This window comes from Neodiprion lecontei, chromosome 4 (assembly GCF_021901455.1).
Source record: "Neodiprion lecontei isolate iyNeoLeco1 chromosome 4, iyNeoLeco1.1, whole genome shotgun sequence".
NCBI classification, from domain to species: Eukaryota; Metazoa; Arthropoda; class Insecta; order Hymenoptera; family Diprionidae; genus Neodiprion; species Neodiprion lecontei.
This window is the reverse complement of record NC_060263.1, coordinates 22,542,446-22,555,325: the sequence shown is the minus strand read 5'-3', so window position 1 is coordinate 22,555,325 and position 12,880 is coordinate 22,542,446. Positions and strand designations below refer to the sequence as shown.

General features: G+C 36.9%; 1 protein-coding gene across 2 annotated transcripts in view; it reads left to right on the top strand.

Annotated features, from left to right (window-relative positions):
* Nucleotides 1-12,880, top strand: part of LOC107225249 (protein hu-li tai shao) — a 64,884-nt gene that overhangs the window by 18,923 nt on the left and 33,081 nt on the right. The gene's annotated exons all lie outside the window — the stretch shown is intronic.

The following is a 12,880-nucleotide window of genomic DNA, read 5'->3' as shown; positions in this document are numbered from 1 at the left end:
TTACTAGGGGTAAACGAACCGGTGTCTTTATCGATTTACTTGTAATAATTAATAAATAAGTATACGATTCCGATTGCAAGATACAGATTCGTGAGTCAAATGAGTACGGGCAATTCTTTGTTCTCGTCATCGTATATTTAAACAAACAACAGACAAAAATAAGAAGAAGAGTCAAATTGCATACAGGAAATTAAACTTTGGGACACACCTGACCGTTGTACCCAGGCATTCTTACGTCGTATACTTTTGACAGATATAATGCATGTTACATACATGTTGTGTAGGATATCTAAGGTATTCTACGTGCGGTGAATTCATTCAACGCAGTCTGATGCCTGGTCGTTAATATCAATAGACGAAGGCGTTTTGTCTGCGCGTTGCATGGGCAGAGGCGTACAATGGAATGTAGATTATGTGTAGTTGACAGTTCCTTACGGAGTCTTGAAATTAACGTTAATGATCTCGTACAGGGATCGATATGTCGAGGCACTTGCATATGGGGCATTCCATGCGAGCCCGATCAACGTCTGACCCTCGCTATTTCTGATTTTGTTTGAAAAAAATTTCTCCAATTGCTTCAACTTTGAAAGAGTACCCTGAAATTTTTCAGATTTATTTTTTAACTGCTCAATTGTTTACAAATATTTAAAGTGATTTGAAAATGGACCTTTTTTTAAATTCCTTAATACTCGGAAACTGTATTTTCTATTCCAAACGTTTCAAGAGTGGGTCAGTGATAAGCCGATTTTTTCTATTCTTTTATGCAATTAAAACATTGTTCCAACGGTTATTGTATTGTCGTTTTTCTTTTTCCCCTCTTTTCTTTTGGCATATTCAACTTTTTTCCATCGACTTCATAATGGTTGGCCTTGGACGGAATCCCCTATACGTACGTAGTTAACGACAGTGGTAATGATCAAGCATCTCCAAATCGTCACATTAACTTCATCTATCTACTAATGGACAATTCTGGTTGCAGTCATTTCCATAAAGTTAAGACGATATTACTGCATAATTACAATTTTGCGTTTAGTTTGTTGTTGTTCTTGTTTTTTATTTATCTTTTTCTCAATTTTATGCAGAAAATATTATTTGTATCACATTGTAACCTGAAATATCTATTTGGTTTTGATTTCTAAATGTAGTATAAACGTAGACTTTTTAATGACAATCGTTTTTCTCGTCCTTTTTATCAAAAAAATACAAAAATTTCACATTTCCAACCTTTTTTTTTTCTACGACCAAAACCTTATCTCGGTATTTGAAAGTATGTAGTCAGATCTATCGCACGTTCAATTAGTCACGTGGGGCAGTTACTGAGAAAATTGGAGCTGATCCCGCCTTGGCCTATCGGACACGGTTTATAGCAGTTACATATCTCTATAAATAAAGTGACGCTCTTTACACAAAAACCCACTATAACGAGATCGAAGAAACTTTGCTACTACGATGTTCACCGATATCAATCCGTTAACAAACTCCAAGGTAAACTCGAAGCGCAAATTTTCTGTTACACCTAACAGTGTCGAAACGTACGATGTATAAACTATGAAACGTGAGAAAATAAATGTTTAATTTTTTACCCCCGTTTTACGTAAAAGATTAAAAGCTTTTATCGTAGCTTCGGAACGGGATTAATTAATACACGTTTCCGTTATAATTTTTGAAACCGACAAGTACGTTACACCGGAGGACGACGTATAATCTTCTTGAGCACGACTGCAGCCAAGCTTATCACATCTACCATTATACCCAGTGGCATTATATACGCGTAGCCGATTTAACGAGCGATGACGTAAGCCATCCGCGTGACGTCACAACCCGCGTTACATATCCCACCTATCATCCCATGTATCCGTTAACCGTAGACCGCAAACCTCTCGCTTTTTATAATTCTTTTCCCCTCTTATTATTCCCCACATTCGTTCGTCCAGGTTCGCCCAAACCACTCCACTCCACTCTCTCTCTCTCTCTACATCTATCTCTATCTTTATCTCACTCTCCGATTCCTTTTTTTTTTTTTTTTTTCAATCTGGTTCCGTTCCTCTCCACCATTCAAAAGTCACGTCGACGATAGTTTACGCGAGTCTCACAGAATCACGTTTCACGATGATGTCATCGCTAATCTCAATTACCTGCTGAAAATTTCTGTAGTCGAGGAAGCCGTTTTATAACAAGCCACTGCATACGCTACTACTACTACTACTACTAATATATACATATATAAAATTGTATCAGTAACGCTGTCGCTACACCGCCGTCACCGCTGATTGTGAATAATTCACTCACACTCTTTGCAGTTACTTTTCGTGCCCGCAAATACAGGATATATACCTATAACACACATGCCAGTTAGTTTGATCTCGGCCTCGACTAGCAGATCGGATTGCCGACCGCTGCGGTCATCGAAGATTTCGGCGGCTTCGTCTCTCGGCTTTTCTGCCGTTCTTTTGCTTCCTTACTATATACATACCTACCTCTGTCACTTCTCGTGTTCCATATAATCATATTTTTCATTTTAAAATCACGTATTTTTCTCAGCCAAAACCGCTTTCAGTAGTCCTGTTCGTATTTATACATTATCAGTGGTATTAATTTATTCATACGTAATGTTCGCGTTTAAACACGGTTTACTCGTCGTCTGTTTATTGTAAACGTTGCAGCATACGTTATAAATAAATCGGATTTCAACACAATTTTAAAATAAAATCAATTGGAGGTAAGATGTATTGGAGAAAATTTTTGTTGATGCTGTAACACATTATTATTACTATTGTTGTTGTTATTATTATTATTACTATTATTATTATTAATTTTTGACCGTTTTCAAAATCATACGTGTATTATATTAAAGTTCCTTGATCGTTATCCAATCGCTGGATTATTTCAAGGATTTTTAATCGTCGCGAATCTGATATTCTCGATTCACGATCAGAGCCTGCTACTAAAGGAAATAGTTGACTTTGTACATATAATACCTTATATATTTTACATATAAATATGTACGTGTGTGTATTTTCTACTGATTTAAAATATTCGAAAGAAAAATTGCATCCTAATATATTTCGCCCTCAAATTTCATTTCTCATCTAAAATTATATATATAACATTTAGAAAATAGCTGATTGCGAACCACTGCAGTTGAACGAAGACAAGTATATTGCTTTCTTGTTTCCTGTTCCAATGGTCCAGAAATATGAAAAATTTGAAAACAAGTTTTGCCAGTTTACCTGAATTCTCGGATTCGTAACAACAAGCAAATCTCACACGCTGAAAACAAGAACTGTAAATTTTTCCTCAAATAATAATCCACCTTCGAAAATGTGCAAATCGTCCAACATGCAATTTCCACAAAATGATTATAACTTTGTTGTAGCTTAGCGACGTTTGATTGTGGGCAATAATGCTCGTATAACGAATCAAGTTGGGGGAAAGAAAAATTGATAGAAGATCGACAATTACGACGAGCCGATATCGCTGGCAAGTACGGTGCGTCTTTCAATGTGTATAACACCTAGGTACAGAGTCGGGGGTGCTGTAGGATCAATACCTATCCCACCACCCCACGGCGAAAGCTGCTCCGTCCTCGTTGCCGCCACCTCGACGCCAGCCGGGGTTTCCTGCTGCTGCCACAGAAGTGGTGGGCATTTGACGACCTACCCTGTCTCACCGGCTGGATCGAGTGGCGAGCGCCTCCCGGAAGTTGGGAATTCGTACCGATGACGATACCGGGAGAGGGGGGGTGGGGGGTGGTATCTTAGGGCAGTGATTGCCGTGGCCGCCATCTTACGTTGGGTGTTTGAGTGGAACTGTACTTATGCAAATATATATATAGGCTCATAAGAAGAGCCACAGACATGTCGAAAGTTTCATATTTTGGGGTAAAAGAAACACCAGTGAAAGTTTTTAGTTTCGGCAGAATCTGTGAATCCGGAGGTCTGACAATCTCTTTGGCAGTGAATCGAACAAAAGATCTTTTTTTTTTTATGAACGAGTCCCGCTGCCTAAAACAACAGAGGTACATGTAGAGAGAAATAATCGTTTATAATATTGAGGGTGAACACTGATGAAATCATCATTTTTATCATGTGATGGAAACGATCGAAACGAACCTGAGCGAATTGCCAATATTAGTACAAGAAAAGCTGAAATTTATCGTAAACAAACTGTGCTAGTGTTTCTGATTCGACTCCAGGGGATTTGATCACTGTGCAAAAATGACGTACCCTGATTACAATTACAAAAATTATAAATTTATTACAATAATTACAGGGGTTGCAAAAAGATTGCAAATGTTACAAACGATTACGGCACGATTAAAAATTGTTACAAATATTGTAAGGGTTACAAAAAATTACACAGTTTACAAAACATTAGAGTGTAGATTGCATCATTACAAAAGATTACAAACGATTACGGAGGTTGCAAAGATTACAAAAGACTACAGAGATTGCCGCAAACTACAAAGATCGCGTAGAACTTGCAATAAGGTTACATAGAATACAACAGATCACAAAAAAGACACAGGATTGCAAAGAATATACGAGATTACAGTAACCTGTGGACACCAGATTCCATTAGTAATGAACCCCTTGTCTGACTCGTAATCATTTTTACTTTAATATTAATACTCGCTGATCAGATCCTGATATATTATCCGAAAAGCATTCCAATTGCGAGCGATTTGTGCTCGAGCCTCATATGATTTCAAGTTATTTTCATTGATTTTACACGCTGGTTCTAACCTAAATTTTCAAAATTCGTCATCATACGACACACTTAACCATTGCATAAAAAAATGATCTAAACACGGATGCAAATTATCTTGCGCAACACCTGCGCCAGACACACTCGACTGAAACACCCAACGTCTAGTATCTTCGCTCTCTTTACGTTTTCGCAGACATCAGTGCTTTTGTCTTTATTCTTGGGTTACGCCCCGTCCTGCTATTCCTTATGCCATAGAGCTGGGTCTGTGGGAATTTGGGTTAGGCACACACGCGGGCATGCTTACACTTTTTAATACGCCCTCTGTCGATGAATACCCTAGAATCTAGATACACATTGCTGCGGAAATGAAGTAAGAATAAACACAAGGCTCCAGTCTGTCACTTGGTCAGGTTGTGCATGGTTACTGAATGACTAGTCCCATTTTTAAGCTGCACTTTAATATCCGTCACAGAATTCTTATGAACCTGGAAAAGTTCGAGAATTTTATTTGAAATCTTGACTAATGAAGTCAAAACAAAGTTACTGTTGCAATTTCGTTGAAAGTGTGCCGTTTCTTTATTTCTGCGTCAGATGAAAATGTTTTGGACTGTTTTTGATCAGAATTGTACGGAGAATCGCGCGGTGAAGCCCTTTTCCACCTTTGCGATAAGTGCAGTTAGATATTTGAAGATATATAGGGCAGGGGAGGGCAAAGTGAACACCCCTGAAAATGTTTCGTAATTTTGAAAAATTGAAAAAGAATTTTAAATTTCATTATTTGCTTGCTCTGGCAAACTTCAAACGCGAAATCAACTGCATATCTTGAAAACTTAGGGAGAGGCGGGCAATATTGGCACCCCTAAAAATTTCAAAATTTTATCATTTACTTGCTCTATAGCAATTAAATCAATTACATATTCTGAGAACTTGAAATTCGGAAAAATACAGCCCTAAAAAAGTGAAGCTCCAAATCGAGATTCCAATTATTGAATCTTTTAAATGTGCCCGCAAAATGGGTCCCTTCTAGAAGTTTCTCGTACTTTTCCAAAATTGATACACAAAAATAAGTTCAGTAGCCTTAGAAATTTGGAAACACCATATTGTGAATGTATTGAAAGAACCAAGGAAGTGAGGGGCGAAATGCCTCTGGAAATTTTAGGGAATTTTCACGGAAATATTCGGTAAAAATTTTGCGATCCATTGATTCAAACCTCTGTTCGAAGCGTTAACTTCTCAGGGTGTCCACTTTGTCCGCCTCTTCTCTACATAAACGTCCAAATCGACGAGGGCACCTCTTAATGCACCCTTTGGACGTAATTAAATTTCGCGAACATCGGCTCTACGGCACGAAAAAGTTGTTCGGTTCTCGCGTTTCTTTGTGTACCTACCTATGCCGTTCCACCCGTAACAAACGTCGAGTACCAGCTCTCTATGTCGTTGCAATACCGCTATCCAGTAACTCCGCTGTACCGTTCAGATAATCTTTTCCATGGTTCCGCACCGCAGTCGCGCAGACAAGGTAAACCGAGGTACGGACGCGGTTTGACTGCGTAATCGTGGTCAAGTAACTGTCATTTTGGTCCGCTGACGATGAGTTTGAGATCAATCGACCATCGGGCATATTTATTCACAGTCGAGATCTTCCTTTGGCCGACATTACACTGACGACGTGACGTTATACCTTGGGGAAAACAAAACATACTTATGATTCATTGAAATTCAAATGAGTTATGAATAATTAACGCAATAGTGTGTACCAGTGGATATGTTGAAAGTTTTTGATACATTAATGACTGTGAACTTTTTCAATGTGACTTCTCAACTTTTCGAATATATTTTTTTTTTTTGAAGTCACAAGTTTCCATTATCCTGGTATTCACTTACGTATTTGTTGTTTTAAATCTGTTCTCGTGATATTAAGTTGTTTATGGTTACGAAATGCAAACCCGATAAACGTCAGCATTATGCAACTGTCGAAATGTGTTCATTATAAGAATAATGTCAGTAACGATAATAACGGCTATGACGATTATGATTATGACGAGAATGAAAATAAGAAAGAAACGATGTAAGAGGTTGATGTACCCGTGTTGAGTTACTTGCGGTAACGTGATTAAGTACGTATACTTACAATGATGAGGTTCAGGTAGCACGTATTTCGCATTGAACTGATGATTTAGTGCAAACTTTGCTGCGAAATAATACATTACTTTTTCCATTGTTACGCAATTTGGATATATTCGCATTTTCTGACTTGTGAAGAAATTAAATTTTCAACATAAATCGTCGACTGTGACAGATCCGTTCGAAAATTCGACAAAGCGTTTTAATATTAGTACCGTCAGTTATGGTCCGGTATAGAAATGGAGACAAATTTTTTTCTTTCAAACAATCATAACTCGTTCGTCTGCCTCGAGTCTGTTTATCAATACGATAATCAACTTGACTACCAACATCTTCACCTGCGCATATGCAGACATTAACACGTATAGTCGACGAATCGAGAACGTTTTTCCGTACGGAACGGTTTTAAAGAGACTTCGTTATGTAGAGCGTAGCGAAGCAAAATTGATGGGAGAACATAATAAAAGCAGGTAATCGATCATCGGCTGAAGCCTGAACCTAAGTAGAACATGTTGAGTGAATTACAAACGGGATTGAGTAATGCTTGTAAAAAAATGGCCGCGTCGATCATTGTATTTCACATTTTTTTACTTCCATTTATTTTATTATGAACAAAGGGAGCAACGAGACCATGTCATTTCCGGCGTAGCTGAAATGATCGTATATTCAATTGTTAACTCGTCTCTTAGAAGTACTCCACTACTTTTTTCAACCGACTAACGAGTACGTAACAACGACTCGTTTCTCAGACAGCCAATTATTGACACGGGCAGCAGACTTGTCCAGGAAGTCGATCCAATTCTGTAGGATACTCTTCAACTCCATTTATACCCGTGTACTCCTCTCGCTGTGTATTTTATGTGATCGCTAACAGTGTGCAACAACGTAACGACAAGTCCAGGGGTGTGTGGTTATTTACAAACGATCATTTGAAATGCTCGAACGCAGGAAATCTCTGATCAATTTTAGTTACATTTAATTTAGATAATTTGAGGCTTTTATTTTCATCATTAAACCTTTTTTTTTTTTTTGTATTCATTTTTCTCCTTCAATTGCTATCAAATTTCTATACGATTGTTGGCATTGATATAAAAAAAGGTATCAATGATTTTCGAATTCCCGTCAAATTTATGAAATTATTTAAAATCATGTGCAACCCCATGAATTCCTCCAAAATCATGCATCAATTTTGTCTTCGTCGAAACCCAGTGGAATTAAATTTATAAATTCTTTGACCTCTTGCGGTAGTTGTACAGTCCAGCTGTAAAGCTCCATAGAAAATCTGATGAAATGTTGGATTTTTCTTTTTCTTTTTTCTTTCATATTGGTTCAAGTCTTGAGAACTCTACAAGAAATTATTACGCTAAAACTAGTACGCAGTGTCTACGAGCGTCGAGAACGTATAGATTACGCCATTTCCGAGATCAAAATCATGATATACCGGGAATTTCTTTTAAAATTAACCCTTCGAATCTATGTACCTTAGTCGTTACTTGTGTAGCGTTCAAGCTGTACTAACTAATTCGAATTATCCAGTTAGCTATGCACTATGTCGCCTGCACTTTAAATGGTAAGTAAGTGCATTGTAAAGTCCATTATGCAGTAGAAATAGCGTTTATGGATGGATGGATTGAACCAATTGACAAGTCGGATTGGAATTTGACGGGTGGGTTGATGTTCTTGAAATCGTGACGCCTGCAGCTTAGGATTTTTAACAAAATACGATGAACGGTAAGAGAAACGCTGCAGGTGACGAACAAACCTTATTATTGAAGCACGTGGATCTGAAGTAAAGTTGCAGCTCGACATTGAAATTTGAAACCAAGCAGAAAACAGTATTCCGAGTGTGCTCCGGAAGTTTAATCATTTCGTAATATCGGTTCCTTTTTTTCTTACTTTTTGAAAACAGTTATAAAATAAAGACATGACCAACATTGGAAACAAAATTACATTTGATTTTGTTTTCGACAGCTTGGAAGAAGTCTGAAATTTATAAACTTATTTTTCACGATCGTTTTCATTAAAAATGTAACATAGCCTGATATATGAAAGAATGTTCAAGATGTCATGGAATGCCCCGTATATAAACTCTTTAAAAACAATGTCTTTCTTTTACGTGGGTCAATCATAAATGTAATAAGACAACAACAACAACAACCAAAACAACTGACAATTAAATGTCAATCTTTGAGAAAGTAACGTTTAAAGGAGAAATGATCAAGTCTCATACGTATTGTAAAAATTTCATTGTGCAGAACTTGGATATAAAAAAAAAAGTCTACCTTTTTTTAGCTTCCCTTACGACAGTCCCACCCTAATTTAAACTATACAAGGGTCGCAGACGTAAGTAGGAATGCGGATCGATAAGTGGGACAGGAAAATACCGCATGACGCACAGTATAAATTTTACGACTTAGTTAACGTTGCGGATAACTGTAGCTTTTTCCGCATACGTTCCCCTTCCCTCAATTTTCAAATTCATTTCGGTAAAATTCTCGGGAGAAAAAAAAACATTCAGCTTTTACTACCGCAAAAGCTGGAATGCTCGACACGTATTTCTAACTAACTACGTGGACAATGCAAATTGTTCCACTTAATTCCAATCGCAACGCCTTAGTACGAAGGTTTTCGACCTTATTCTACTCGCTATATTTACCAACTGAACACGGATGTGGTCATGCAATTGAATTCGGATTCATGAAAATACATATTTTTCTACCGATTCTTACGTCAGTGTAAAGTATGTACGTACGTGCTTTTACTCGTTACGTTACTGCAAAGCTACATATGGGAATCTTACTTGCTTAGCGGTAGATTTTGTTGAACCTACTGCGTTTGATTAGAAATAAAAAAAATTACTCAACGGATGAAACTTGCGTTGAAAATATCGTCCCATTGATGAAAAGAAATAATAAATTATAAGAGTTTTATCATTCGTGTCGTTAAACCTGAAGCCTATGCAACACGACTTAAGGCTTAAATTATTAATGCACGCTAAATAAAGAGTCGACGACACCGTCGAGACTATTTTAAAAACTAAAGAATACTAAATTAACATAAAACTTGGCAACTGACAGGAATGTACAGTGTGCATAATATATGTGTGCATATATATGTATATGCACACGTATGTATATATGGCGTCGTTTTAATTAACGACACTTACATTCCAAGGATCAAGAATTTTATGCACGCTCGCACACACGCTAAATTCGCGATTATCTCACTCGTATTATTGAAGACGAAGGAAATTCTTCAATTCTTATCGATAAACGATTAAGCGCTTGTTGTATATTTCTTTGCAACTAAGCAATCAGTCTTTTTGTACCACAATTTTAATCGCTTTTGCTTCAATACATCTTCTTGTGTGCGAATCCATAGCCGATTATCGTTTGAAATGTAGGTTTAGTGATATGTTTGCAATGATATTTGAATTTCCTCTCATATGAATATGAGTAATTCGATGACAGTTGTAACTTTGTATGTTTCAATCTTCCTTCACAAATATGTCGAGAAGTGTAAGGGATGCGGAAAAAGAGTTGGACACAACATTTGAAGGCGTTTGAACCACGCTATCTCCAATTCTACTCGTATCTTTATCATTCCCTTCCAAAAGCCATCAAGTTTTATACAAAACTCTCTTTTACTCGTACCTTTCTTACAGTCTTTGAGATATTTGCCTGGAGTGATTAACCCTGTGAGTCATAGTGCTAAGAAAAAAAGTTCTTACCACCTATTTTATATCAATTTTTTCTTTTGTATATTTAGAGAACTTTGAAAACATCTCTTTGCAGTTTTTGTCTTACTTCTGACAGTGTACTAATGGGTTTTTAATACTCGGGAGTAATTATTGTGATATAATGTGAATTATTATTGTTGGAAAATTGAAGTAATAATTCATTTCCGCGAAAGTTAAATCTCTACACGATATATTTTTTACGTAAATTGTAAGTTTTTGGGGTTTTTGATTACGAATCTGAAAACAGATTTTGAAAATTCAACACGGCCGATCCAATCAGCAACTCCGAAAACTCCTGCATAGAGTTTTGTGATCGTATTCGATCAAATGTGAAAGTTTTGTTCACCATGTGGGATCCACCGTCTTGAATTTTTGAAATAAGATTTGAGATTTGTAATCAGCAACACCAAAAACCATACAACACTATCATGTTACAAAACTTGACTGAGCACAATAATGCGTGACTCAGAGGGTCAAACGGACCCCCCTCTACAACGCATCGTAGTCTTCCAGTTCCTCTATAATTGTAGTTATAGCCCATGCCACTTTCTTATCATCATTTAACAGTTATAATTATCTCGCAACGAATTTGACCCATTGCTTCTTCACCTCTTCCTCACAATACTCTTGTTTGTATTCGTATTAATACCACTACCACGTATATCTGGAAACTTGCACCGTGATAACGGTGGTGAGTCTAGAGGGTTTTGTACACACCAATGATTCGTCATTCGTCATCTGCTATCAATTTGTCACGAGAATTAATTGCCGTTAACAAGATTTATCGTGTCTTATCGGAATTTTTCTACTCATACCGCGCGTTACCGACATACGATTATACTTGCGCGTACAAACGTTTATTATTACAGGCATATTTTGTGCGTCTATTTTTGCAGTAACAGTAATGATAATAATATTGTAAACATTTGAATGATGCATTGTGCAAAAAAAAAAATAAAACTAATAAATGAAAACGAACAATTCAATGCTGAATATCACGGATTTGTATCTAATTGTAAATGTTTAACCGATTATCAGCACAAACTTTGTGCGTACCTAATGAGTGAACTGAATTCAGGATACATAAAAAAAAAAAAAAAAACTGCAAATGACATAGATTTTAATGTGATCTCGTTAAAAATTACCGTTATTCCTTAAAAATTCGCCGTACCGGACGTACATCTTATCCATCAAGTTAAAACTGTTTCTTGCGTATAGTTGCTTCAAGCTCGGCTGAATCTGAACCGATCACGAAGTCCGGATCAGCGTAAGTGATTAACGGTAAATTGTTTTTTTTTTTTCTTTTTTTGTTTTTTTCTTCTCTTTATCTTTCTGTTGTAAGCCGTACTGGCTATACGTTCGTCATGTTTATATTCTACAATGTGTCCTCATTTCAAGATATTCCGCCGTCGAGGGTAACCTCTTGGAAAAAAATAAATGAATAAAAACTTTTTACATTGGCATTATTGAATTCAACCAAAATGTAATTATTGTCAAGTTTTTGAGTATTCAGTAAAATATGCAGCTTATATTGTTTATCTGTGCACTGCTGACAGTATCTATCGATTGATTCCGGCTGCATAAGTTTTTTTTTTTTTTTTTTTTTTTTTAATTTTAATTCATCTTCCAAATGTTTCGAAAGCGTCCGGTACTATTCGTCTGTTCGTATAGGCCAAAAAACGGGGCGTGACACTTGACTTTGACCACCCCGTACACGAGGGCCAGGCGTGAATCAGGGGAATTCAGCCTTAGCCAAGGATACTCTTGACTCGGTTGAGTAGGCTGCGTGTATGTGTGTAAGGCGTCTATTTGTAGTCACCCTATATTCCTGCTTTCCGAGTGTCCGTCTTTCTCGACCTCGAACAAAAGACCATTCAAGGCTTGAGCATGCGTGTGTAAAAGTACTGCCATGCTCGTGTGATCACTCTTCCATTTTTTTTTCCCCCATGGTCTAGGTAAGTAAGCAATACTTCGAATTAATGCGGTGTTCGTAACTCTCAGACCACGACTACTTTAGAGAACGGTCAGAAGAGAGATCGGGTACCAAATTTTGTATGGATAATAAGGTCTTTTGTTATGAGGCTGGAACTAGTAACGTTTTTGCAATGATTCACGTTTCGAAATTGCAGGAATTTCTGAAATTCAGTAAATCATGAATGAGGCAAAACGTATTCATATTTTAGAAAATTGGAGTACTTTAGAGTAACTTTAAACTTGCAAAAAATAGTAATTTTTTTCCCACAATGCTTGGTTACGTTAACGTTACTGACTTCAGCATCGTATTTTGTTGGCACTAGTACTGAAATA